The 26,590-nt window shown below is 41.2% G+C and overlaps 1 protein-coding gene and 2 pseudogenes across 1 annotated transcript in view; 2 read left to right on the top strand and 1 right to left on the bottom strand.

Moving 5' to 3' along the window:
• The window catches only part of RTN4RL2 (reticulon 4 receptor like 2), a 299,342-nt gene that overhangs the window by 101,696 nt on the left and 171,056 nt on the right, over positions 1–26,590 (top strand). The gene's annotated exons all lie outside the window — the stretch shown is intronic.
• Positions 3,291–3,408, top strand: LOC134898099 (5S ribosomal RNA; annotated as a pseudogene).
• On the bottom strand, positions 17,438–17,555 carry LOC134891397 (5S ribosomal RNA; annotated as a pseudogene).

Below are 26,590 nucleotides of genomic sequence, written 5' to 3'. Positions count from 1 at the left end.
TTTGAGTGGTTCAATACCCTGGGTATGGGTGGAATCCCCAGTTATGGGGTCCGCATCATCCCCATCATCCTGTATATCATCATCAGTATCTGATAGGAGTGCAGGTAGAGCATGTTTTTGTGCCCCTGTAGCAGACAGGGAGGAATGTTTAGCAGTTAGACTTGCCACTGCTTGTTGCAGTTCCTGAGACTTATTGGCATTTGCAATGAGTTGAGATGACATATCAGACATCATAGTTTTGATAGCCCCCAACCAGGAGGGCTCTGGACTCTCCCCCACATTGATATCAGCATTCTGAGATGACTGACTACACTGCTCACATGATATTGAGCCAGAATAACTGGGAGAGAATCTAGCATTACAAACACTGCAGAATTTCTGTTTTGCCATACTGAATAAGAAAAACAGGTACAATACACATACAACACAGCCTGAAATACAATACAAGCCTTCCCTATTGCATGTGAGAGGAGACACAGGAGAGAGGACACCAGCGCACCCAGCGCTGCACAGCCCCAGTGAGGCTGTCAGCGTTTTATATGTAAACAACAGTGAGACTGTATTATGAAAAATCCCTCAGAGGGATGTTACTTGTGCACACTATGGCCCTCATTCCGAGTTGTTTGCTCGCTAGCTGCTTTTAGCAGCATTGCAAACGCTAGGCCGCCGCCCTCTGGGAGTGTATCTTAGCTTAGCAGAATAGCGAACGAAAGAGTAGCAGAATTGCTACTAAATATTTTCTTGCAGTTTCTGAGTAGCTCCAGACCTACACACAGATTGCGATCAGCTCAGTCCGTTTAGTTCCTGGTTTGACGTCACAAACACGCCCTGCGTTCGGCCAGCCACTTCCCCATTTCCCCAGCCACTCCCACGGTTTTACCTGACATGCCTGCGTTTTTTAACACACTCCCGGAAAACGCTCAGTTACCACCCAGAAACACCCCTTTCCTGTCAATCACTCACCGATCAGCATTGCGACTGAAAAGCGACGCACGAACAATAGCAAAACTGCTAAGTTTTTAGTTAAATAACTAAGCGCATGCACCCTGCGTACCATGCGCATGCGCATTTAGCAACAAATCGCAGCATAGCGAAAATCGGCAACAAGCGAACATCTCGGAATGACCACCTATAGCAGCTCTCCCTCTCTACACCCGGTATCAGTTATCCAGGGACTGTTATGGAGGAGCTGTTGAGGCTGCTGCTATGCAGAGGAAGGCACCAAAATCCTGTTGAGCCCGCTCTCATGTAGCTCCGCCCCCCGCCATGGCGCCGGAGCTACTGCTTTATATTTACACTGGCCATGTCTCCCTATGTTTGTAGCCTCACATAAATTCTTGGTACAATGCATTTTTGCCAGTCTCACCCAGGGGCTACAGCGGATCCCCCCCAGGACGGACCCGTACACCTCGCCCGCGCTTCAGCCACACAGTGAACCGGGGTACCTTCCTAGTGGGGTCCCCGGTGTGTACTCAACCCTGATGATCACCCTCTGATAGCGCTAGGGGTATGCGGCATGCTGCGGCGGTAGCGTTAGCGGTGTGCGGCATGCTGCGGCTGCGACAGCCAAGGCGCCATGCCCCGCTAAACAAGCAGACCCTCAGGATGGTGGTCCTGCAGCAGGGAAACGGCTCTGCTGCACCTCAAGAGGCCGGTGACCCCCCCCCCCCCCCTAACTCCCACGGTGCAGGTATGCTGTTGCCCAAACAGCATACTGAAAACTTTAAAAGAAATTGAAGAAAAACTATGGAGCTTGCATAGTGTGCATCCTCTCCTGAGGGCACTTTTTTCTAAACGGACCTGTAGGAGGAGGCATAGAGAGGAGCCAGCACACCCAGTTGAAGAAAATTAAAGTGCACTGGCTCCTTTGGACCCGTCTATACCCCATCGTACTAATCTGTCCCCAATAACCATTATGGATGATAGATATAGATATAGATAGATAGATAGACAGATAGATAGATAGATAGATAGATAGATAGATAGATAGATAGATAGATAGATAGAGATATATGTGTATAGGGTGAGCTAACAGCGCCAAAAATGCAGTAGACAGTAATTTTTCACAGTACGTATATTAAACCCCAGTGGAATACCTAGTCCCTATATGCCACTCCCCTTTCTTTATGGGGCGTCTGCTAGATCTTAAGTAAAACCTGCACTTGTACGTGTGCAGGATGGGTAAAAATTGGAAAAAGCAAATAAGATCAGAGCGACCATAGGTGGTAAAATACTTTAAGAGACTAAGAAAAATTCTTATAAAACAATGAGGGGTTTAAACGATGGAAGAACAATATTCCCCTCTCACAATTCACCAGGATTGCACGAAACTGCAAGAAAACGGAGGATCGTGATGCCCAACTGTCTGTCTACACGGAGAGGTTCAAAGAAAAGGGATACCCTGAACACATTGTAGCAGCAGCCAACACTAAAGCAAAAACTTTGGAGAGAAATAAACTTATGGAATACAAACCCAAGGAGAACAATAAAGATACCGTAAGATTCATTACCACTTACAGTAGACATGACAACCTGATCAAACAAACACTCAAATCACACTGGAATATACTGCTAATGTACCCCATCCTTAAGGACTACTTACCAACCGAGCCTCATGTGGTGTTCAAGAAATCTCAGAATCTAAAGGACCTCCTTGCGCCAAGTATGCTAAGGACCCATGAAACTCCCAAGGGTACACTACCGAAATGTGTGGGATGCTTCAAATGTGGTCATTGCAACATCTGCAAGTACGTGAATCCAAATAGAAAGACATTCAAGAACACAGGTGAAACCAAGGAGTACAAGATTAAGCATTTTATCAACTGCAATACATCCTCAGTAATATATCTCCTGGAATGTCCCTGCAAGATGAAGTATATCGGCAAGACCAAGAGGCCACTGAAAATCCGTATACAGGAGCATGTAAGAAATATTAAGAACAGAGTCCAAACACATGCCGTTTCCAGACATTTCTTACAATCCCACGGCTCCAATCCAGAAGAACTCACGTTCAAAGGTCTAGAACTAGTGACACTTGGAGAAAGAGGAGGGGACCTCTCCAATCTTCTATCAAGGAGAGAGATGTTCTGGATACATGAAATTAAATCTCTTCATCCAGACGGACTGAATGAAGGCTACGAAATAGCTCCTTTTTTATGAACGTAAGCCTGCCATTCCCAATACTTTTTTCTTGCCATCACTTATTTACTTGCTCCTAGCTAAGTGCATATTGTTATGCGGGGCGGTGTCTCCCCAACCTCTGTATCCTCTCTTCCATCGCCCAGATCCTATATTACAGTCATACCACACTGGATATGCCCAAATCCGTCTGATCTTGGAAGCCAAGCAGTGTTGGCCCGGCCAGTACTGGGTAAGGTAACTTCCCAAGAAGACCGGGTGCTGTAACAATAACTGGATCAGGGGCGTGCTATTTCCATTTCTATATTCTGACCAATTAAAATCACTCCTTTATATAGGACGTTATCCACCTATGTATAATTAGTACAAACATGATATTGATTGCCACACACACTCCCCAATATATTAACTCTATGTTTAACCACTGTATCTCAAATCAAATCCCCTGTTACAATTCTATAGGGGTGTCATTCTCATATGATTTGCACTGTGTGTATATATCTATCAGATCCAGGATATGAACCACACACAGCAACATATTTAGTACATAGAACTCTGAAGATCTTTTATATACAGTATGGAATACACATAACTACTGTACTATATATAAGCACTGATTCCGCTCTTATCCTTTTTTACATGTGCGGTTTTCCGGTGTGGAGACAATGGGAACATGCCTCACCCATCTAACTGAATGAATAATTTCTATGAAAAGATGGCCGCCGGCACACGCTTCCATTACAAACAACTGTCTCGCCGTATGGACTCTAAAAAGATGGCCGCCGCACTTTCCTGTATATCAGCCGGCGCATGCGCAGAAAGAAGCCGCGGACACCGGAGGTGGGGCGGAAATGACGCGATTAGCGTCTTTTTACCGGAAATAACGATCTTAACAGACTTTGAAGTTTTTTAAAGACTCCCTGCACATTTTACAAGCGCAAACCAAGCGCTTTAATACATCTAATGCCTCCCTCACTATTAGTTTTAATCAATATGTGATTTTGAATCCTGCTTTCTAAATATCAATTAATTACAGGAAGTGATGTCACTAACCACTTCCACATCCATATGGGTATATATAGATGATGTGTCCCACTTGGCTCATTACCCCTTGATGAAGTCAGACCAGACGAAACGCGTTGGGTGATTCCTGCTACTGTTGAAATCCTCAGTTAAGCTGCTTTTTCTTTATATGGAACTTTTTATCTATTTATATCTCTATACATAACTTTAGACATATAATTGTCTCTAGAGCTTCTCATTTTTAAATACATGTATTTTTAGCACTATTTTTTATTGCTGTCTTTTATATGTCCTATGGAAAGTTTTTTGAAAAAAATTTTTTGCAACCGTTTTTTTTTTTTAAAAACAGCATTTTATGCATGTTGCCCTCTCTTTCTATGTTTTTATATTTCATATGTTCAATTGTCTCAAACGTTCGTTGTAAATAAACTCATTGTTTTATAAGAATTTTTCTTAGTCTCTTAAAGTATTTTACCACCTATGGTCGCTCTGATCTTATTTGCTTTTTCCAAGATATAGATATGTATTAGATCACAGTTCATGCGGAAAAATCAGTCCATCTCACAAATCACTCCATGGAACTACAAGTCCCAGTGGTTAAAAGAAAGGTAGGCTGTTCTCTCTAGCAAAGGGAAATCCGTAGTCTCCTTGCACTTTAATCTATATGATCAGCTGTTCCTTTTAAACACCAATATCCACAGATGGTTTTTTAAAAATCTAAAAACAAAGAAATGGGCGCTCCATAGTCCATTTTTAAAAAAAAAATATTTATTACATCAGCTTTACCGCTTCGGTACGTTTTCTCGACACTTGTGTGTAAAGCTGATGTAATATATATATATATATATATATATATATATATATATTTAAAATGGATTCATGCACTATGGAGTGCCCTTTTCTTTGTATATATGTGTGTGTATATATTATATATATATATATATATATATATTATGGATTACATATGTTTTACCATCAGACGGGATGCCGGCTGTCAATATCCCGACAGTGGCATTGTGCCTGCCAGAATGCCGGCAGTGGGGTGAGTGATGAGACTCCCCCTGCGGGCTCGCTACGCTTGCCATGCTCTGGTTGAGTGGGCTCTATTCCCACTCTATGGATGTTGTGAATAGCCCTGGTGCACTGGGATTCCAGCTTTTGGCATTGTCGGCTGTCGGGATTTCGACGTCGGTATCCTGAACGCTGGGATCCCGAAAGCCAGCATTTTAACTGCATCCCATAATTTATATCTTGTTCAATAGAATATTACTACATTATTAATAAAACTAGAACTTCCGTTCATGCTGTTTTTCTTCTTTGTGAACCATATTGTATTTATTATGGCTATATTGCCTGTACAGTCTGTGCTTCTTTCTGCTACACTTGTATCATCCTACTCATCAATCTTTTCATATTGCAACAATTTGCCCGTTGTTTTAATACTATCTAGTGTATTCAATTGTAGTCGGAAACTGCCATCTTGTCTGAAAGACTTTTTTAGGTCGGAAACTAATCCGACCTATTCAATCCCCCTGCTTTTATTTTCCGACCCGACAAGTTGGAAAACACATGGATCGCCGGAATAGCCGTGGAGTCACGTGTTTTGTCGGAAGCGTGGCCAAATCTGACAGGTTTTAGCCCCGTTACCGACAATGTCAATCCGACTTTAAAAAAAGTTGGATTGGCATTGTCGGGAGCCGCCAAATCCTGTCGGATTTCGCTCATTGAATACTGAGCTGTTGGATCCTTTCCGTCGGAAAGGATCCGACATCAATTGAATATACCCCTATGGGGTAGATTTACGAAGATGGGCGTTCTAGTTAACATGGCAACCAATCAGATTCTACTTCTCATTTACCTAGCACCTTCTAGAAGATAATACACGGAATCTGATTGGTTGCTATGGGCAACATCCCATCTTAAATAGAACTCCCATCTTAGTAAATTTACCCCTATGTTGCTGTTTTTAATATGGTGTTCTATTATGATGTTATTGAGAAGGGATGTGCATTTTATACAGCGTCTGTGTTTCAAATGATTACTTATATAATTGCACACTTTAGATTGAATTAAAGTAAACATATATTAATTCTTAATCAGGAATATAAGTTTCACTGTGGTGTGTCAGTGTCAGTAAGAATTATATTTCTTTTTAGGAGAACAGTGCACCTTTTTTTTCCCAAAATCCACAATTGTATGACACTTCTTCGCTACCTTAAAACATAGTGTGCTGATGTAATATTTTCCATAAACCCTCACTGGAGGCCTTATTAGGACAATATTATTTGGCCATTCATTCACGTGTATATTTAGATCATATTATTATGCCAATCATTTACTTGTATATTAAACCAGTATGTTTCAGTGTGTTTTAATTCAGGCCACTCAAAATGTACATCACTTTATAATTTTTGGAATATAGCACCACATCAATGTCATGGCTTATAGTCATCATAAGTGTCTGGGAGTTTATATGCCTCCATTGTTTGTTACCACCATCTTTGCGGAGGTTTCAGACCCCTTAGTATAATATTTATTAAGGGGCTTTGAATGTCTCTCCATCCGTGAGAGGCAACAGATTATGGCCCTCATTCCGAGTCGTTCGCTCGGTATATTTCATCGCATCGCAGTAAAATTCCGCTTAGTACGCATGCGCAATATTCGCACTGCGACTGCGCCAAGTAATTTAACAATGAAGATAGTATTTTTACTCACGGCTTTTTCTTCGCTCCGGCGATCGTAATGTGATTGACAGGAAATGGGTGTTACTGGGCGGAAACACGGCGTTTCAGGGGCGTGTGGCTGAAAACGCTCCCGTTTCCGGGAAAAACGCAGGAGTGGCCGGAGAAACGGTGGGAGTGCCTGGGCGAACGCTGGGTGTGTTTGTGACGTCAACCAGGAACGACAAGCACTGAAATGATCGCACAGGCAGAGTAAGTCTGGAGCTACTCTGAAACTGCTAAGTAGTTAGTAATCGCAATATTGCGAATACATCGGTCGCAATTTTAAGAAGCTAAGATTCACTCCCAGTAGGCGGCGGCTTAGCGTGTGTAACTCTGCTAAAATCGCCTTGCGAGCGATCAACTCGGAATGAGGGCCCATGGCTATAGTGAAGCAGCAAATATTGGCTTTTAATATTCACAAAACTGCCTCTATTCAGCGGCATGCACCATCACTCCCGTGGGTGTGGTATTAAAGGTCGACCAAACTTAGTTCGACAGTGTCTAGGTCGACCACTATTGGTCGACAGTAACTAGGTCAACAGGGATTCTAGGTTGACATTGTCTAGGTCGACAGGTCAAAAGGTCGACATGAGTTTTTGTATCTTTTTTGTGTTGTTTTTGCAGTACAGTGACTGGAAACCCCAATTAGTGCACCGCGTCCCCTCACATGGCTCGTGAGCATGGTGTTCCCAATTGTAGTCCACGTGGATCGTAAAGTATGAAAAAGTTCAAAAAAAGAAAACAACATTGTGAAAAACTCATGTTGACCTTTTGACCTAGAACATATCGACCTAGAAACCCTGTCGACCTAGTTACTGTTGACTAGTAGTGGTCGATCTATACACTGTCGACCTAAGTCTTGTCGACCTAGAGACTGGATACCCCTCCCATATGGTATTTCTCCCCACCGCAAGCAGTCTTTAACCAGTGCGGCTTGTGTGAGGACTGTAGCTAACATGTGCTGTGGGCTTCAGTCTCCGTCTCCGTCATGCGGCTTAGGTGGAATAGCTGCTGCCGGCACCGGACACACAGAGGTTGCACCTGTGTTTAAAGCAATATATTATATACTGTAGGATGAATGTAATTATCTCATTTATGCACATAAAGGTTCACAGTTTTATAGGTAACAGCCGGGAAGCAGCCCACGGCCGTTTCACCATTGGCTTCCTTAGTGCTCTAACCCGAGCCGTTACTTCCGCTGATTTATATCTCCTGTGTTGGTTTCCAATTGGCAGAAGGATCTGTCAATCATGGATCCTATTGTGTGTTTAGTTTTTCAGTTTAAATAACATTGTGTATTATCCTTTAGCCTGTGCCGGGGTTACTCACACTTATAATCATGGAGCTGAAATATCCTATCATGGAGATGTTCTCTCCATCTATTGTGTTTTATTACAATTCACATGCATAAAAATATTTAGTGTCAATTATAATAACCTGTTCCCATCCTTCATATTCAAGCCTATTTATTGTGTTATTTTATTTAAATTGCCAGTGTGTTATTTTATGCATATATAATTTCCACAGTTTTCACAGTTAATAATAATCCATGTCTGTTCAGAGTTAAAAATAATCCATATCTATTAACCATGTCATGGATTCCTCCATGTAGTGTTCTCATCCACTCTTGTTCATAAAGATAATAGAAGTGTAAAGATATAAATCTAATTCATTAATGATCTAGTGTTTAGTACTAATGAGTGACTATTCTCTTATTTATTTATTACCAGTTATTTATATAGCTCACACATATTCCGCATCGCTTTACAGAGAGAATATTTGGCCATTCACATCAGTCCCTGCCCTAGTGGAGTTTACAGTCTATATTCCCTACCACATGCACACACTAACACATTAGGGTTAATTTTTTTGTTTTTGGGAACCAATTAACCTACCCATATATTTTTGAATTGTGGGAGGAAACTAGAGTACCCAAAGAAAACCCACGCAAGTACAGGGAGAATATACAAACTCTACACACAGTTAGGGACATAGTGGGAATTGAACCCATGACCTCAGCTCTGTGAGGCAGTAATGCTAACCATTACACCATCTGTACTGCCTATTTAGTGCTTTTAAAAACTATATGTAACAGTGTTAATACATTGCTTGCTCACATTTAAATAAATTATGTGAATTTAATTACATGACGCGTGTTGAATCAAAAAGTGGTGTGTATTAATAAGTGAAATCATTATTTACTAAACTCATCAATTATAGGGTTATAATTTTTACCCTATTTCTGCATAATAATCAGTTTCTATTTTTTTCATGTTTAACATCTTTTATAAACCATTACTTTTCCGATTAGGGATTTACTTATAACGTGTTGTATCCATATTTACCAGATGTGAGTACCATATATAATAATAATTAGTCTATTTATTATTTTATTCATAAACCTGATTATGGGGGTCATTCCGAGTTGATCGTAGCTGTGCTAAATTTAGCACAGCTACGATCATCTTCCCTGACATGCGGGGGGACGCCCAGCACAGAGCTAGTCCGCCCCGCATGTCAGTCCGCCCCCCCCCCCCACACACACACACACACACACACACACACACAAATACAAAAGCATCGCACAGCGGCGATGCTTTTGTATTTGTGGAGTAACTCCCGCCTAGCGCAGCTCCTGCGGCTGGCCGGGAGTTGATCGTCGCTGCCACTGGCCACAGCGGCTGCGTGAGACGTCACGCAGCCGCCACTGTCCGCCCCACCCCAATGGTCCAGCCACGCCTGCGTTGGCCGGACCGCACCCCCTCCCGCACTGCGACCGCCTCTGCCTGTCAATCAGGCAGAGGCGATTGCTCCTGAACGACGGCCTACGGCCGTTCCGGCATGCGCCGGTGCCGTTGCATGCGCAATTCCGACCCGATTGCTGTGCTGCGATAAACTGCAGTGAGCGATCGGGTCAGAATGACCCCCTATGAACAGTGCCATAATCATTGTGACTGTTAGTAAATTTGAAAATAGTGATAAAACGTGAAAATCAATAAAATCGTAATGAAATAAAATATTAGAGGGTGATAAATAGGGGTGTTTCTTGTATGTACTTATAATCACAAGTGCTTTACGAGTGTTCTTTTACAATCCCAGCACAGTAGGGACAAATGCTTATCAAGATAGATATATAATGACTGTTATCTATACCACTAACCCGAACCACTATTATCCCGAATATGGCTACATTTAATTTATGTCAGGATCTGAATAGTAGGCAAGAAAGATGGCACAACACCCAAACAAGCACTTTTGGAAATATCCCAAGGGAAGGCGAAGCACATTGGTCCAGCGACCTGCTGATACTGAAACATTTACTAATGCAGCAATCCAAGGTATTTTTTAATAGAGCGATGTTTGATAATTACCAGAATAATAAATTAACACCCAGTGGTCTAACGCACAATGTCTAGCCGACTTTTCTGTTGTTATAAACACTAAAAAAGGAATGGGAAGATGCATTATTGGAATGCTCTAAAAATCTCATTAATGTACTTATCAAACACGATGATAACAAAATGAAACGATATACGCAAGAAATGTCAATTATCGGAGAAAAATGTTAACAATATAAGTGTTTGGAGCAATTTCAAAAAACATATTTTAAATATAGAATGAGGTTGAAACAGCTGAGAAAAATATCATAGAAACAAGAGAAATTCTTAAGAGATAAGAACGACTATCTAAATGGTACAGTCTTCAGGTGGAACCTTAAAAGATCATACAGAAATTCAACAAAGGAGAAAGGATATTCTATATCAGAGGTAGAAACATCTGAAAGTGAGATGTCCGATTACTACATAAGAAATGCCCAGAGAAGGCAGCATTTTTTAGGGGTAGGCCCGAGTGGATATTTAGAACCAGTGCCCCGAAAAGAACAAGAAGGGGACTCAATAACAAGAAACAGAAAAAAAGAGAGAAAGAGGAGACTGGGGAGGAAATCCTCAGTGGAAGTACAACTACTTTAGAAGGTAACCCCTGAAGACACCATGAAGATGATCAATTTATGCGAAATAATTCTAAATGAACATTACCAAAATGTACTCATAAAGGGATTGTCCTTTTCTGAAATGATAAACATGGATAGGTTTATAGTAGAAAAAAATCTTAATTTATTTACAAGAAAAGTACTATTTTTTATTTTTTTTAATGAACGTTTTATTGGATTGGTCACATCATACTGTATTACCATAAACAGAAAAAAACAGATTACCACAATACAATTACAAACAATATGGTGAATAACAAAATGTTTGGCAGTAACAAATATGGAGTGGTCCATTTTTATCGAAAAGGAAAGATGAGGAGGAGTTCCGTGACTGAGACAGTCGTAAGTCCATAGTGGAAAAAGAGAAAACAGTAGAAAGAAGAAAAAGAAAGAGAAGAGGACCCTTGGGGCAGGACCTCAGGGGGGATGCAGCAAAAAAGGAATGTTAGGTCTGGGAAGTATTAATAGAATGGTGACGAAACATTTTGGAAAGTTAACCAAGGACCCCACACTTTGTTAAATGAGGTGGCAGAGTGATTAAGTAAGCTTGTCATGTATTCCATTTTATGAATGTACCATATACGAGAGAGGACTGTTTGCAAGGATGGTGCAGCGGGTTTCTTCCAATCTAGAGCTATTTGGCATGTTGTTGCAGAAATAATGTGCCACATCAGTTTATTTTTATGTCTACTTAATTCCGGGAAACCCAATGGGAGTAGAAAAAAATTAGGGTCAAGGGGGTAAAGGTCTCGAGAATCTGTGAAATAAGAGTTAGAATTTCCTTCCATAATGCGGTTATTTTCAGACAGGACCACCAAATATAGTGCCCTCCCCTCGACAACCCCTTCAGCACTATTCCGTGGTATTAGGGTACATTACACATAAAAGACAAGGTACGTAGTACCATCTATACAGAATTTTATAGATATTTTCTTTTACTCTAACACAAATTGAGTTGGAGGTGGCATTCCCCCAGACCTCTTCCCATTCTTCAGGGCCTAAGGTAATGCCTAAATCCCTTTCCCAGGCTACTTCATGGGGATCTTGAACAGTAGGGGCTGCACCACTTAGCGTACAATCAGAAATTAGACCTTTGGTTGAGGAATGTCTCAAGCAAAGAGTTTCAAAAATAGTAAGGGGCCTATTAACCAACTGGCTACCCCTTGTCGAATGAAGGCGTCTAATCTGTAGAAAATGGAAAAAATCGTTGGATGGGAGTTCTGACCTCTTCTGAATCTGGGAAAACTGGGGAAAGGTAAGGTCTCTAGTATAATATCATTAAGAAATAGAATGTTTTTTTTTTTTGTTCCAGTGAGGAAAGGAAGTCTTTTCCATCGCGGGGGGAGAGAGGGGAATCAGGATTATGAAATAAGGGAATAAATGTAGATGGGGTGGGGGCCAGTTTATGTTTCCTATTGACAAAATCCCAGATAGATAATGATAGGGAGACAATTGGATGGACTTTCACCGATCACGGGTGAGTCTCTCTGGATAACCAGAGAAGGGAGGAGGCTGTGGAGAGGCCCAATTCAGTAGCTTCGATATTAATCCAGACTTTCTTTGCATCAGTTACACCATTGTACACACTGAGCCAGTTGAGATGCCAAATGGTATCTTTTAAAGTCAGGAATGCCCAGTCCGCTGTGTTGGACACTGTAGTATTTTCAGCCTGACCCTAGTACGTTTGCCATTCCAAATAAAGTGAGAAGTTTAAAATTTGAAAACAGGGAGGTATATATATTTATAAAGTTTGATAAAGTTATAAGCGTCGAGGAAGTGCATTCATCTTTATGGAGTTCATTCTGCCAATCCATGAGATATAGTGAGATGACCAGGCTTGAAGGTCAGATTTAATTTGCTCTAAAATATGCGAAAAGTTGGGCTGAAAAAGCTGATGAAGGCTACATGTCAAAAAAACTCTCAAGTATTTTATCTTTTTTTTGTGCCAGTTAAAGGGAAATTATGTTTCTAAAAGTAATTTGGTGGGAGCTGGTAGGTAGAAATTAAGTACCTCCCTCTTACTTGCATTAATTTTGTATCCTGAATATAAAGAATAAAGAGAGGAGTGGCTGTAAAGCCTATACAGGATTGGAAAGAGTAATTAAGACGTCATCCACATATAAAGCTATTGTATGCTCCATGGAGCCAACTCTTACCCCTGAAATGGCCGGGTTGCAATGAATCCTTGCTGCCAAGGGTTCCATCACAAGAGCAAAAATCAGGGGTGAGAGAGGGCAGCCCTGTCTGGTACCATTAGCAATTCCAAAGCTCGAGGATGTAATTTGATTAACCAAAACTCTTGCCATCGGTGATAAGTACAGTGCCGAAATACCGTCATAGAATTTTCAAGAGAACTCCATTTTACGGAGCACTTTGAAGGTGAAAGACCAAGAACTGTGGTCAAATGCCTTCTTTGCATCCAGAGCCATTACGATGGCTGGCACTTTCTGTTTGTGAATAGAATTAATTATGTCAATAGTCCTTCTGGTGTTGTCTGATGCTTGACGTCCAGGAATAAAATGACGGGGCAGGACTAGAGGCCAAAATCTTAGCGTAGATTTTGAGGTCCACATTAAGCAAATATATTGGTCTGTAGTTTTGGCAAAGTAAGGGATCTCTGTCGGGCTTCTGAATTACCAAAATACCAGCCTGGGTGGTGGCCCCTCCAGAATGTTATTAAAAAGAGAAGTCAGATGCGGTGCTAGTTCTGGGAGAAGATTTATAGTACTGGGCAGTGAGCCCATCAGGACCTGGGGCTGCTGAGGACCTAATTAACCTAATTGCTGCTGACGTCTCTACTGAAATTGATCCATTCAATGCTAAAAGCTGGTATTTGGAAAAGCCTGGTAAAGGAACTGATGACAAGTAGGAATGCAGTTCCTCGGCTCTAGCAGGTGAGGACAGGTTCGGGTCTGACAAATTATAATGCATGATATAGTATTCTTTAAACTCATCCACCATAAACTTGTGGTCATAGGTATAAGATTTAAATTTGTCTAAATACAGTTTATTAATCATACCTTTCGCCTGTTTACTCCTCAATTTATTTGCCAGGACAGTGTCTACTTTATCGGTTTTGTCATAAAAACGTTGACGTAATTTCTGTAGAAAAGTAGCCGCTCGGTTAGACAACAAGGTGTTTAATTGACCTTTGAGTCTATCTATCTGCGACCATAAAGCGGCACAAGGAGCCTGTCTATACTGTACAGTTAAGGAAGCAATTTGAGTTTCAATGGAGGAGATTTCCTGTGTGGCCTTTCTTTTAATCGCAGCGGATTTAGCTATTAAGTGACCCCTCAGAGTGGCCTTCTGTGCTTCCAATATGATCCCAGGAGATATATTAAGGAAGGAATTTTCCTAAAATGTTTGTCATACTGTCAGGATTCTGATTTAGTATGTCCCCGGAGGGGGCACTAGTGGGTCAGTGTAGGAGTGATAGAGGAGACTGGGAAATGGACAAAAAGTTCTGCGCATGTGCGCTTGATATTTATTATCACACAGGGATAACCGATGACAGGAACAATGAATAATAACTTAATCCGATAAATGAATATTTCAAAAGTCACTGGTAACAAATAAGCAATGAAGATGAACTTGAAACTTGATATAAATGATAAGACAATAATGAAATCAGATGCAGCAAACAAAACTCTGGTATATAACGAATAGCCATCAAAGCACACAGTCTCTGTAGAAACATACGTCTTTAAGCCAAGCAAGGCCCTAGCAGGAGACAGTCCTAACACAGCAAGATGTTAAGTGCTAAAGGCAATGCACAGTGTGGAATGCTGGTAATTAGGTGAAGAGGCTGAGAACTGAGAAGACACCTGAGGAAAGTCTCTTACTGCAGATTGGTGTAGCAGACTGTGGCTAGAGTTTGTAGCAAACTGGAACAATGAAGACTGGAGACTGGAACACAGGAACTTGCACACTGAATGTGACTCGCAGGAGAGCTGGAGTGGTTGCTGCTACTTGTAGTTCCACAGGAACACTGGAACAGGGAAACAACTTGGAGATGCCAGAAATAGGAGATTGCTGGAAACAAAGAACTGAAGACTGGAACCTGGAACTGGAAACTGGAACGGAACTGGAACTGCTGGGACCTGTAGTTCCACAGGTCCAATACACAGGGGTATCTCAGCAGACAGAGGACTGCAAACAGGAGACGCCTGTTCACAGAATGTGACGTGTTGTCCAAGGCTGGAACCTGGACTTGGAAACTGGAACGGAACTGGAACTGCTGGAACCTGTAGTTCCACAGTAGTGATGCGATGGAGAATGCAGATTCATGACAGTACCCCCCCTTTTATGGGTGGGCACCGAACACCCACGCTGGAATTTGGAAGGCTGAATGTCAATTGAAGTCTCAGAAGACAATGTAGGACACTTGAGAGTAGAATCAACTTGAAATATTCTAGGATGGAGAGAGGACGTCATCTCCAAAACTGACTGACAGGAGTTCATTACTTGACACACTGGAGAGAACCACACCGGGTTCGGAGGAACTGGAATCGGCTGTAACCGAAAGCGGCTGATCTGGACAGACGGATGGGACCGGATTGGGTCCAGAAAAGCTTGAACCAGCTGGAACCGGAGGAGTCCTCAGACTGACGGATAGGACCGTATTTGATCCGAGGATGCTGGAATCGGCTGGAACCGAAGGAGGCTGATCTGGACAGACGGATGGGACCGGATTGGGTCCAGAAAAACTTGAACCGGCTGGAACCGGAGGAGTCCTCGGACTGACAGCTAGGACCGGATTTGATCCGAGGATGCTGGAATCGGCTGGAACCGAAGGAGGTAGCCCATCATTGGAGCCACTGCTACTCGGGCTGGCTGGACCAGTGGAGTCTTTGGACCGACGGCTGGAACCGGGTTAGGTCCATTGATTCTTGACTCTTGATCATTGAGTCGTGACACTGAACTCTGGAGTGACCCTGACCCCACACTCTGACCACCATCCGGGTCCATGGGCCTTGGACAAACTGTCAGGATTCTGATTTAGTATGTCCCCGGAGGGGGCACTAGTGGGTCAGTGTAGGAGTGATAGAGGAGACTGGGAAACGGACAAAAAGTTCTGCGCATGTGCGCTTGATATTTATTATCACACAGGGATAACCGATGACAGGAACAATGAATAATAACTTAATCCGATAAATGAATATTTCAAAAGTCACTGGTAACAAATAAGCAATGAAGATGAACTTGAAACTTGATATAAATGATAAGACAATAATGAAATCAGATGCAGCAAACAAAACTCTGGTATATAACGAATAGCCATCAAAGCACACAGTCTCTATAGAAACATACGTCTTTAAGCCAAGCAAGGCCCTAGCAGGAGACAGTCCTAACACAGCAAGATGTTAAGTGCTAAAGGCAATGCACAGTGTGGAATGCTGGTAATTAGGTGAAGAGGCTGAGAACTGAGAAGACACCTGAGGAAAGTCTCTTACTGCAGATTGGTGTAGCAGACTGTGGCTAGAGTTTGTAGCAAACTGGAACAATGAAGACTGGAGACTGGAACACAGGAACTTGCACACTGAATGTGACTCGCAGGAGAGCTGGAGTGGTTGCTGCTACTTGTAGTTCCACAGGAACACTGGAACAGGGAAACAACTTGGAGATGCCAGAAATAGGAGATTGCTGGAAACAAAGAACTGAAGACTGGAACCTGGAACTGGAAACTGGAACGGAACTGGAACTGCTGGGACCTGTAGTTCCACAGGTCCAATACACAGGGGTATCTCAGCAGACAGAGGACTGCAAACAGGAGACGCCTGTTCACAGAATGTGACGTGTTGTCCAAGGCTGGAACCTGGAACTGGAAAATGGAACGGAACTGGAACTGCTGGAACCTGTAGTTCCACAGTAGTGATGCGATGGAGAATGCAGATTCATGACACATACGGCCAGTCTAATTTCTGTTTGAGTGGACGGGTGTTGTAAAATGGAATCATTAAGATGCCACTTGCACTCTCCGCGCAGGATTCTATATATATCCAATAAAATATAGACTCCAGAGTGGTCAGTCCATGTGAATGGCGTGATTCTTGCATCGACAATTAGAGATGAGATAGACTGAGAAATACGAATCATCAAGGAGTTTCGGTTTGAGAAAGCCGCACAGGAATCTATGTAGAATAAAGATAGTAATTTCCAGAAAACTGACACTTATAATGAAACTTCTAAATTTATCACGTATACACCTATATAAACAATCTTTTAAGGTGTGTTATTGTGATGGTCAGTGGTACTCCCTTGGGTTTGTGGACAAGTATTTTGCAAAATACAACAAAGAGAAAAGATAACCATTGTGGGGAGCACTCTGAATCAGGAAATTATAACTATGATAGCATGAATATTTTTGTTTAAAAATTAACATTTATTAAATATAATTTAAGATACATATGGCCCATATGAAACATATCATTAATTTTGGTGATCACTGTGAAAATCTAATAGAAAATTGATACTATATATCCAAACACTGTGCCGGAATGGATTAAGGTCTGTCAGCAAAGAAAAGGTCATCCTTTTATATGGGACTCCTTTTGTCCGTGAACTACAAAACCTGGTATTCCCAGGTGGTCACCCACCAAGTACTTACCAGGCCCAGCACTGTTTCGCTTCCAAGATCGGATGAGATTGGGCCTATGCAGTGTGGTATGATTGTAGTAAGAGTTGTAAGTAAGATTGTAGTAAGTGACCAGAGTCACTGAGGTACCAAATAAGCTGAAAAGGTCCATTTCTCCTTAATGTTTGAGATAAACCAAATGGATTTGTTTGATGAGGGTCACTTTTTTATAAAAAATCCATTTGGTCAATTATTGTATTAAAGTCTCCTCCTAAAATGATGTGTCCCTGTGCCACTTTGGCAATATGTCTAAATAGCAAGAGAAAAAAATGGGACTGGTCCTGATTGCGGGCAAACAAGAAAAGTACTATTACAAAAAATTTCAGTAACAGGAGTAACCAAAAGTCAAATGACTGTACCAACATTGGAAAAAATGGTACTTGAGGCCATCAGCGCTCTGGAAGACCTACTACAAGAAAATGAAGATGTCCAAAAAACACTTCCAAGTAACTTTCGGGATACAGAATTAAGAAGAAAGTCAACCTCTTTCCCAAGTTTGAAAGTAGTTTTGTCATTCTTGTTGTCTTGTATTTTTTGGTTTTGTCTCCATTTTTGTCCAAGTTTTTTTTATTTATAGTACCTTGTCAGTGTTTGTGTGTGTGTGTGTGTGTGTGTGTGTGTGTGTGTGTGTGTGTGTGTGTGTGTGTGACTCAGAGGTGGCTGAGGTGAGTGAGGTGGAGGGTGTTAGTGAGTGGGAGGAGGTCGGTCAGGTGGAGGAGGTGAGTGTTAGTGAGGTTAGTGTGGTGGAGGTGGTTGGTAAGGTTGCTGCAGCAGCCTCAAGTGACAGTGATAGTGACAGTCAGACAGCTCCGCAGCCACGCAGCACTACTAAGACTGGGCGTAATGTAAAGTTTAGTTATGCAGAGTGTAAAAATAAAGCAGCCAGTATTTACCCTGCACAGAAATAAAATAACCCACCCAAATCTAACTCTCTCTGCACATGTTATAGCTGCCTCCCCTGCAGTGCACATGGTTTTGCCCAACTGCTAAAAAATTTCCTGCTGTGATCAACTTGGAATTACCCCCATTGCCCACAAGTTAAAATACCTCGGGTGGTGGGAGCGAGAACTCATTTTTTCGGATGACAACAATGTATATACGGATTATGTGATAGGATGGTTCCGATACATTGATGATATCCTGATACTATGGGGAGGATAAAGAGAGCTTCTGGAGAAATTCATCAATACTCTGAATCGGAATGATCTTAATTTGAGACTGACATCAGAAATGAGTCAAACATCAATAGCATTCCTAGATTTGACCATCAGGAGAGAAGGAGATGGTAGACTTACCATGGATTTGTATAGAAAGACAAACAGCATTCTGCATAGAAAAAGTTCCCATCTTCCAGCAACAATACATGGAGTACCAAAAGCAGAATTCCTGAGGATAGGTCCCAGTTGTTCTAATGAACAGAATTTTGAGAAGAGATCAGAAGAACTCACTGAGAGATTGAAAATAAGGGGCTATAGCAACAAGAACATCAAAAAATGATATAGAATAGCTGCTAATAAAGATAGAGAATCTCTAATCTATCCTAAAAAGAAAAGGGAACAAAGAGGAGAACAACAACAACAAAAAATTAGGTTTATAGGAACATTCTGCATAAAGTCATGTACATCTTGAGTGGCCTGAAAACACATTGAAACATACTGGTTTAATATACATGTGAAGGAATGGCATAATAATATGGTCTAAATAAACACGTGAATGAATGGCCAAATAATATGGTCCAAATAAGGACTCCAGTGAGGGTTTATGGAAAATGATATTACATCAGCACACTATGTTTTAAGTTAGTGAAGAAGTGTCATACAATTGTGGATTTTTTTGGGGAAAAAGGTGCACTGTTCTCCTGAAAAGACATAATATAATTCTTACTGACACTGACACACCACAGTGAAACTTATATTCCTGATTAAGAATTAATATATGTTTACTTTAACTTAATCTAAAGTGTGCAATTATATAAGTAATCCTTTGAAACACAGACGCTTTGTATAAAGTGAACATCCTTGCTGAATAACATCATAATAGAACACCATTTTAAAAACATAAACATTTACTAAGATGGGAGTTCTATTTAAGATGGGATGTTGCCCATAGCAACCAATCAGATTCCGTGTATTATCTTTGATAAGGTGCTAGATAAATGAGAAGTAGAATCTAATTGGTTGCTATCTTAAGTAGAACTCCCGTCTTAGTAAATTTACCCCATAGTATTAAAACAACGGGCAAATTGTTGCAATATGAGAAGATTGATGAGTAGGATGATACAAGTGTAGCAGAAAAGAGCACATACTGTACAGGCACTATAGCCATAATAAATACAATAGGGTTCACAGAAAAGAAAAACAGCCAGAGATTTTAATAGTTTTATTCACATATTCTGTGTTTCCACCACACTATTTTTTAATATTTCACCACTTTTTTGGAATATTTTTAATGCATACCAATAAAAGATAAAAATTTTAACATTTGATTAAGTTTCCAGTGTGCACCCTTAAAAATATTTATCTATTTCTTCTTTTCTTATGTTGATAATTGTTGGTCTTAGACCTGAAATATAAGGGTAGCACCTAAAGAAAGAAATACAGATAATAATTGACGTGTTATCAAAAATAACAAGAAGTATAAAAAACAGGAACCAAGGAATATTTGAATATTGAATTTGCTCTTTGGATACTGGTGCAGGATTGATCCAGTGTTTCTTGTATATACTGATCTGCCTGTATATAAACACAGTTTATATGCTAACTTGCCAAACAGATATCGGGAAGGTGGAGTTTGCACATGGACAACTCAAACACCCCTGCTGTAAATATACTGTATATTCCATTTTTTCTCTCTGCACTTGATTTTCTCACCTACTTCACATCTAAAATTAACTCCATCCCATGACATCACATCCCACCAGACACTTGGCACCCCCTTCCCCCCTCCTCTCAGCCTATGCCTCCCCATCCATCTTACCAACTCTGACCTATATCTGGAGATGAAGTCAAGGCCCTCGTCTGGTCCCTCCCTCTTCCACCTCCCCCTTAAACCGTTCCCATCCCACCTCCTCTGCTACCGCTCTCCTTCTGCCTGTTCCCATTTTGTCCACCTCCTCAATTTCTCTCTCATTATTTAGAATGTAAGCTTTCACGAGCAGGGCCCTCTTTACTCAAAGTAACATAGTTGCTGAGTTTGAGTTCAACCTGTTAGTTATCTCCTACACTGTAATATTTTTTAGACTAATTTTAACTACGGTGAATGTTTAGCCGTTATGTCACTTCCTCCTGTTTTTTTATTTTTATTATTAATATAGTGCATGATTTACCCACCATAACCCTGTATATCCTTATCCATTAGGAATTTATCTAGCCCTTTCTTAAAAGTAGTAACCGAGCCCGCCATTACTACTCTCTCAGGCAGGGAATTCCAAATACGTATTGTCCTTACTGTGAAGAAACCTTTCTGTCTCTGTGTGCGAAATCTCATCTTCTCTGACCTAAGCGGGTGTCCACATGTCCTCTGTGACGATCTTACCAAAAACAAATCCCTCGCTAGCTCTGTGTATTGTCCCCTTATATATTTGTAAATGTTAATCATGTCCCCTCTTAATCTCCTCTTTCCAATGTGAACATGCCTAGGCTAACAAGCCTTTCCTCATATTCTAGCGTCTCCATCCCCTTAATCAATTTTGTCACCCATCTCTGAACCTTTTCTAGTTCCAAGATATCTTTTTTGTGGTATCCGGTTGATAGACAGTGTCTAGGTAGACAGTCAATAGATAGACACCATATGTTAGACAGACATTAGGTCAACAGGGTCAAAAGGTCGACATGAAAAAGGTAGACAGTACAAAAGGTCGGCAGGGTCAAAAAGTCGACATGAAAATGGTCGACATGAGATAGACAATTTTTTTTTTTATTTAACATGTTTTTTGACTATTTCATACCCTCTCTATCCATGTCGGCATAGAGTTGGTTATAAACCTTGTAGCGAGCGCAGCAAGCCACTGAGTCCTAAGTGTGGCGAGCGACGCGAGCCCCGTGAGGTTATGTCTTTCTACAATTGGGGGTCCCAGATGGGTTCACTACGGCTGGCCGGCAGTCGGGCTCCCGGCGACCAGCATCCCGGCGCCGGGAGCCCGACCGCCGGCTTACCGACAGTGTGGCGAGCGCAAATGAGCCCCTTGCGGGCTCGCTGCGCTCGCCACGCTACGGGCACGGTAGCGCGCTACACGTGCCACACTATTTTATTCTCCCTCTATGGGGGTCGTGGACCCCCACGAGGGAAAATAAGTGTCGGTATGCCGGCTGTCGGGCTCCCGGCGCCGGTATACTGAGCGCCGGGAGCCCGACCGCCGGCATACAGAAGACCATCCTCCCAGATGACAAAACTATCCACACAAACCACAAAAATGCAAAAAATAAGGTGTCTACCCTTTTTATGTTGACCATTTCCATGTCAACCTTTTGACCCTGTCGACCTTTAGTACTGTCTACCTTTTTAGGTCGACCTTTTGACCCTGTCGACCTTTTGACCCTGTCGACCTAATGTCTGTTTAACATATGGTATCTATCTGTTGGCTGTCTAACTAGACACTGTCTATCTTTTATACCACACCCCTTTTTTGTAGTATAGTGCCCATAGTTTTGCACAATATTTGAGATGTGGCCTCACTAGTGATTTATATAATGAGAGTATAACACTCTCATCCTTTGCATCAATTCCCCGCTTTATGCATGATAATACCTTGTTTGCCTTTTTTTCTGCATACCTACTTTGGGTACTACTGCTAAGTTTGTTATCTATGTGAACCCCTTAGTCTTTTTCCAGTACAGAATCCCTTAGTTCTCCTCATTTAGTATGTAGGTAGTGTGTCTGCTCTTGTTACCAAAGTGCATTACCTTAAAATTTGTCTATATAGAACCTCATGCCCCATTCTGCTGCCCATGCTTCCAGTTTAAATAAGCCGTTCTGGAGAGGCTCAGCATCTCCCTCTGAATTTATAACCTTACACAGTTTGGTGTCATCTGCAAATATTGATACTGTACTCTCTACACCTACTAGATCTACCTGCTAGATCATTTATGAAGATGTTGAATAGTGGTCCAAGTACAGACCCTTGTGACACACCACTTAGTACCTCAGTCCAATTAAAAAATGTTCCATTTACCAGCACACGCTGCTTCCTTTTGGCCAACTAATTGCTAACCCAAGTGCATATTTTGTTCCCTAGCCCAATTTCTCTTAATTTGTAGATACAGTAAGTCTCATGTGAGGTACTGTATTGCAAGCTTTAGCAAAGTCTAAAAAGATTACATCCACCTCTTTTCCCTGATCAAGGTTTGCACTAACTGTTTCATAGAAGCCTATGAAGTTAGTATGACATGATCTATCCTTCACAAATCCGTGCTGGTTCCTATAAATAACCTTATTGGTTTCAAGGAAATCCTTTATTCTTTCCCTTAAAATACTGTACCTTCCAGTACCTTCCCCACTATAGATGTAAGAGTTACTGGTCTATAATTACTGGTTCAGATTTATTTCCCTTTTAAATATCGGCACTTCTGCTATTCGCCAGTCTTTGGGAGTCTTGCTAATTCGGAGTGTAGCTCCATGAGAACTCTTGGGTGAATTCCGTCGGGAACAGGTGACTTATTAATCTTTATTTTTTTAATCAGTCACAGACTACTTCCTCACTTAAATAAGCATTAAGCAGTGGGACATTATTGTTGTTGAGGTTATACATCAATCCCGCCATCTGGCTCTCTCTTGTGAATACAGATGAGAAACACATGTTTAATTTTTCCACTATCTCCCTATTGTCTTTGATTATGATGCCCATATTGCCTTTTAAAGGGCTTATGCTCTCTTTCTTTAATCTTTTGCTGTTGATGTATTTAAAAAATTTTTTGGGGGGTTTGATTTACTTTCCTTTGCTATTAGCTTTTCCATTTCTATTTTAGACCCTCTGATTCTTTTTTTGCATATTTTGCTACAGTCCTTATAGTACTGGAATGACTCCACCTTCCCGTCCGAATTATACTTTTTGAATGCTCTCCGCTTTCTGGCCATTAGTTCCTTAATCTTTTTGTTAAGCCACATTGGTATGGAATTATTACTCCTTTGTTTGAACTTGCGAGTATAACTAGCAAGCAATGTTTTTAGTACATCCCATTTGTCTGTAGTATTCTTGCCTTGAAAAATCTTGAAGAGGAGCAGAAGCTTCTGTGGGCTGTTGAATTTCCTTAGTTGCCTGAGGAAGAACAACCTCTGCTGTGATTTCCCAACAGTGGCATCAGCGTTGGACCCCCATTTAAGGTCCCGGGAGGTTGTGGTCCCTAGCAACTTAAAGGAGTCCACTAGCGATACCACACTGTCAGGAATTGTTAGGGTTAGATGTGTACTAGCTGACTTCCTGAAGTCCACTATCATCTCAACAGTTAAGAGTATTTGTTGAGCCTATATAGGGCTGTTTGTGGAAACCAATATTGAATGTGACCATATTGAATGTGACCATATAGTGACCTTATGGTTCCTATGGGCTCCCCTACTATAATATTTGATATCAATTCCCCATTGCTTGTTAGTAGTACCAGGTCTAAGATTGCATTGTACCTAGTTGGTTCCCCGATTAGTTGACGTAAGTAGTTATCATTTATAGTATTTAAAAACCTATTGCCCCTATCAGTATCACATGAATCATTTGTACAATTTATCTCTGGATAGTTAAAATCTCCCATAACTATTGTCTCCTAATCCTGCCGCTTTTTCGATTTGTTTCAGTAACAATTCCTCATCGGCCACATTAATATCAGGTGGCTTATAGCATAGCCCTATAAGTATTTTATTTCCCTTTTCCACTGCTTGCAATTTCTACCCATAAAGACTCCATACTATTTACTGTCCCATTGTGAATGTCTTCCCTTATTTCAGGTTTAAAAAAAGAAGTTTTAACATAAAGATAAACCCCCTGCCCCCATTTATTTAATCTGTCTCTCCTGAACAGCATATAACCCTCCAGATTAACTGTCCAATCATGAGTTTCATCCCACCAAATTTCAGTAATACCTATAATATCGTACTGTTTGTTTGCTGCAATGACTTAAATGTCTCCCTTTTTCCCAGTAAGGCTTCTAGCATTTCCTATGTGCATTTTTGGTGATCCATATTCATTGTTAATTTGTGTTTTGGTAACGCCCTTACATAGAAACATAGAAACATAGAATTTGTCAGCAGGTAAGAACCACTTGGCCCATCTAGTCTGCCCCTTTTTTTTTTTTTACATTATTTTTATCTCTAACCTTATTTGATCCTTATTTCTTTGTAAGGATATCCTTATGTCTATCCCATGCATGTTTAAATTGCTCTACTGTCTTAGCCTCTACCACCTCTGATGGGAGGCTATTCCACTTGTCCACTACCCTTTCTGTGAAATAATTTTTCCGCAAATTTCCCCTGAACCTCCCCCCCTCCAGCCTCAGTGCATGTCCTTGTGTCCTATTGCTTCTCTTCATTTGGAGAATGTTTCCCTCCTGGACTTTGTTAAAACCCTTGATATATTTGAAAGTTTCTATCATGTCCCCCCTTTCCCTTCTCTGCTCCAAACTATACATATTGAGATTTCTTAGTCTTTCTGGGTATGTTTTGTGATGTAGGCCATGCACCATTTTAGTTGCCCTCCTTTGTACAGTTTCTAATGTATTAATATCCTTTTGAAGATATGGCCTCCAGAACTGAATACAGTATTCTAGATGAGGCCGTACCAATGACCTATACAGTGGCATTATTACTTCTTTCTTTCTGCTGCTGATTCCTCTCCCAATGCAGCCAAGCATCTGACTAGCCTTCCTCATTGCCTTGTTACATTGCTTACCTGCCTTTAAGTCATCTGAAATAGTGACTCCTAGATCCCTTTCCTCCTCAGTAGTTTCCAGTATAGTGCCATTAATACTATATTTAGCTTTAGGATTTTTGAGACCTAAGTGCATGATTTTGCATTTTTTGGCATTAAACTGTAATTGCCAGACTCTTGACCATTCCTCTAGTCTACTTAGATCCTCAATCATTTGTTTTACCCCACCTGGTGTGTCTACCCTGTTGCATACCTTTGTGTCATCTGCAAAAAGGCATGCTTTCCCTTTAATGCCATTTGCAATGTCACCAATAAAGATATTAAAAAGCACTGGTCCAAGTACAGATCCCTGGGGTACTCCACTGGTAACATTTCCCTCCTGTGAATGCACTCCATTTACCACAACTCTCTGTTTTCTATCCTTCAAGCAAGATCTTATCCATTCAATAATCCTAATATCCAATCCCAAACTTTCAAGTTTATTTAGCAGTCTGCGATGTGGAACAGTGTCAAAAGCCTTACTAAAGTCTAGATAAGCTATATCCATGGCTCCACCTTTATCCATCACTTTAGTCACACAACCAAAAAAGTCAATAAGATTTGTTTGACATGATCTCCCCCCAGTGAATCCATGCTGTTTGGGATCCTGTAAATTGCCGGATTTGAGATAATCTACAACTCTTTCTTTTAAGAGAGTTTCCATCAATTTCCCTATTACTGATGTAAGACTCACTGGTCTGTAGTTGTTTGCCTCTTCCTTGCTTCCACTTTTGTGCAGTGGGACTACGTTTGCTCTTTTCCAGTCCTCTGGAATTACTCCTGTAGCTAATGACTGGTTGAATAATTCTGTCAATGGTGCTACCAGCACCTCTTTAAGTTCTTTTAGTATCCTTGGATGTATCCCATCTGGCCCCATAGATTTGTCCACTTTCAGCTTTGAGAGTTCTGTTAGGACCTTCTCCTCTGTAAATGTACTTGTACTTGCCCTTGGTAATACCCTTAGTAATACCCTTGCCACCTGCTCTTTCTCTCCCCCCTTTTCCACCCACATTCAGCTCACTGCCTCCATGCTTACTGTTCTCACTGCTTGACCCATAGTTTCTACCTCCCCCTCCCCCCAGGCACCTAGTTTAAAATCTCCTCCAACCTTCTAACCATCCTTTTCCCCAGCACCGCTGCCCCTCCTCATTCAGGTGCAATCCATAGTGACAAAAAAGATGGTGCCT

Source organism: Pseudophryne corroboree, chromosome 3 (assembly GCF_028390025.1).
Source record: "Pseudophryne corroboree isolate aPseCor3 chromosome 3, aPseCor3.hap2, whole genome shotgun sequence".
In the NCBI taxonomy this organism is placed as follows: Eukaryota; Metazoa; Chordata; class Amphibia; order Anura; family Myobatrachidae; genus Pseudophryne; species Pseudophryne corroboree.
The sequence above is the reverse complement of the archived record's forward strand: the minus strand, read 5'-3'. Positions and strand labels throughout refer to the sequence as shown.